Here is a 3,861-nt window from a genome sequence, read left to right as displayed (position 1 = left end):
TCAGTGTCAGTGTTGTTTTTTTATCCTCCAAATTCTCCAGTCATGTTTCTGAAAGCTGGCAAGTTTTTAGAAAATGGTTTCAGGATTCTTTATTTTTAATTGAAATCATATATTTCAAACATTTATTTTGTAGTATAGTCATAGTATAGTACGGCATAAAAATGTCAAAAAATAACAACAATAACATAGTATAGAAAGGTATAAAAATGCCAAGAAACGTCATAGTATAGTATGACATAAAAATTTGAAAAATGTCATAGTATAGTATGGCACAAAATGTAAAAAAATATAATATATTAACGCATAAAAGGTCATAAAAACGTCATAGTATGGAAAGGAATACAACAACATAATATATTAAGGTATAAAAATGTCAAAAAATGCTGATATTTAGTATGGCATAAAACGTCAAAAAAATATAGTATATTATGGCATAAAAGGTCATAAAAACGTCATAGTATGGCAAGGAATACAACGACATAGTGTAGAAAGGTACAAAAATGCCAAGAAAAGTCATAGTATAGTATGGCATAAAAATTTAAAAAAACGTCATAGTATATTAAGGTATGAAAGGCATTAAAAATCTCATAGTATGGCAAGACATAAGACAACATAGTAAAGTATGGCATAAAATGTCAAAAAAACAGTATAGTATGGCATAAAATGTCAAAAAAACATCATAGTATATTATGGCATAAAAGGCCACAAAAATGTCATAGTATGACAAGGAATACAACGACAGTGTAGAAAGGTATAAAAATGCCAAAAAACATCATAGTATAATATGGCATTAAAATGTTAAAAAACGTCATAGTATAATATGGCACAGAATGTCAAAAAACATCACAGTATTTTAAGGCATAAAAGGTCATAAAAATGTCATAGTATCTCAAGGAATACAACAACATAGTATATTATGGCATAAAAGGTCATAAAAACGTCATAGTATTGCAAGGAATACAACGACATAGTGTAGAAAGGTACAAAAATGCCAAGAAATGTCTTAGTATAGTATGGCATAAAAATTGCAAAAAACGTCATAGTATAGTATGGCACAAAATGTCAAAAAAACATCAAAGTATATTATGGCATAAAAGGCCACAAAAATGTCATAGTATGACAAGGAATACAACGACATAGTGTAGAAAGGTACAAAAATGCCAAGAAACGTCATAGTATAGTATGGCACAAAATGTCAAAAAAACATCATAGTATATTAAGGCATAAAAGGTCATAAAAACGTCATAGTATGGCAAGGAATACAACAACATAGTGTAGAAAGGTATTAAAATGCCAAGAAACGTCATAGTATAGTGTGGCACAAAATGTCAAAAAAAACATCACAGTATATTAAGGTATAAAAGGTCTTAAAAACCTCATAGGATGGTAAGACATGAGGCGACATAGTATATTAAAGCATAAAAATGCCAAAAAACATCATAGTATATTATGGCATAAAAGGTCATAAAAATGTCATAGTATGGCAAGGAATACAACAACATGGTATAGTAATGCATGAATATACCAAGAAATGTCATAGTATAGTGTGGCACAAAATGTAAAAAAAAACATCACAGTATATTAAGGTATAAAAGGTCTTAAAAACCTCATAGGATGGTAAGACATAAGGCGACATAGTATATTAAAGCATAAAAATGCCAAAAAACATCATAGTATATTAAGGCATAAAAATGTCACAAAATGTCATAGTTTAATATGGCATAAAAATGCCAAAAAAACGTCATAGTATAGTATGGCACAAAATGTCAAAAAAACATCATAGTATTTTAAGGCATAAAAGGTCAAAAAAACGTCATAGTATGGCAAGAAATACAACGACATAGTGTAGAAAGGTACAAAAATGCCAAGAAAAGTCATTGTATAGCATGGCATGAAAATTTGAAAAATGTCATAGTATAGTATGGCACAAAATGTCAAAAAAACATCATAGTATTTTAAGGCATAAAAGGTCATAAAAATATCATAGTATGCCAAGGAATACAACAAAATAGTATATCAAGGCATAAAAATGGCACAAAATGTCATAGTTTAATATGGCATAAAACATCAAAAAAACATCATAGTATATTATGGCATAAAAGGTCATAAAAACATCATAGTATGGCAAGGCGTACAAGGTCATAAAAATGTCATAGTATGGCAAGGAGTACAACGACATAGTGTAGAAATGTATAAAAATGCCAAGAAACGTCATAGTATAGTGTGGCACAAAATGTCAAAAAAAACATCACAGTATATTAAGGTATAAAAGGTCTTAAAAACCTCATAGGATAGTAAGACATAAGGCGACATAGTATAGTATGGCATTAAAATGTTAAAAAACGTCATAGTATAGTATGGCATAAAACGTCAAAAAAACATCATAGCATTTTAAGGCATAAAAGGTCATAAAAATGTCATAGTATGCCAAGGAATACAACAACATAGTATATGAAGGCATAAAAATGTCACAAAACGTCATTATAGTATGGCATAAAATGTCAAAAAAACATCATAGTATATTAAGGCATAAAAGGTCATAAAAATGTTATAGTATCTCAAGGAATACAACAACATAGTATATTGAGGCATAAAAATGGCACAAAATGTCATAGTTTAATATGGCATAAAACATCAAAAAAACATCATAGTATATTATGGCATAAAAGGTCATAAAAACATCATAGTATGGCAAGGAGTACAACGACATAGTGTAGAAATGTATAAAAATGCCAAGAAACGTCATAGTATAGTGTGGCACAAAATGTAAAAAAAAAACATCACAGTATATTAAGGTATAAAAGTTCTTAAAAACTTCATAGGATGGTAAGACATAAGGCGACATAGTATAGTAAGGCATAAAATTGCCAAAAAACATCATAGTATATTATGGCATAAAAATTTAAAAAAACGTCATAGTATATTATGGCATAAAAGGTCATAAAAACCTCATGGTATGGCAAGGAATACAACAACATAGTATAGTAAGGCATGAATATACCAAAAAACCACATAGTATAGTATGGCATGAAAATTTGAAAAATGTCATAGTATAGTATGGCATAAAACGTCAAAAAAACATCATAGTATATTATGGCATAAAAGGTCATAAAAACGTCATAGTATGGCAAGGAATACAACGACATAGTGTAGAACGGTATAAAAATGCCAAGAAAAGTCATAGTATAGCATGGCATGAAAATTTGAAAAATGTCATAGTACAGTATGGCACAAAATGTCAAAAAAACATCATAGTATTTTAAGCCATAAAAGGTCATAAAAATGTCATAGTATGCCAAGGAACACAACAACATAGTATATTAAGCATAAAAATGTCACAAAATGTCATAGTTTAATATGGCATAAAACTTCAAAAAAACGTCATAGTATAGTATGGCACAAAATGTCAAAAAAAAAGTCATAGTATGGCAAGGAATACAACGACATAGTGTAGAAAGGTATAAAAATGCCAAGAAACTTCTTAGTACAGTATGGCATAAAAATTGCAAAAAACGTCATAGTATAGTATGGCATAAAATGTCAAAAAAACATCATAGTATATTATGGCATAAAAGGTCATAAAAACCTCATGGTATGGCAAGGAATACAACAACATAGTGTAGAAAGGCATAAAAATGTCAAAAAATGTCATAGTTTAGTATGGCATGAAAATTTGAAAAATGTCATAGTATAGTATGGCACAAAATGTCAAAAAAACATCATAGTATTTTAAGGCATAAAAGGTCATAAAAACGTCATAGTATGCAGAGGAATACAACGACATAGTATAGAAAGGCATAAAAATGTCACAAAATGTCATAGTTTAATATGGCATAAAAATGCCAAAAAAACGTCATAGTA

The sequence above is a fragment of the Seriola lalandi genome, unplaced genomic scaffold, assembly GCF_002814215.2.
Source record: "Seriola lalandi dorsalis isolate HSWRI2012SDOR001 ecotype SW California unplaced genomic scaffold, Sedor1 jcf7180002054582, whole genome shotgun sequence".
Taxonomy (NCBI): domain Eukaryota; kingdom Metazoa; phylum Chordata; class Actinopteri; order Carangiformes; family Carangidae; genus Seriola; species Seriola lalandi.
The sequence above is the reverse complement of the archived record's forward strand: the minus strand, read 5'-3'. Positions refer to the sequence as shown.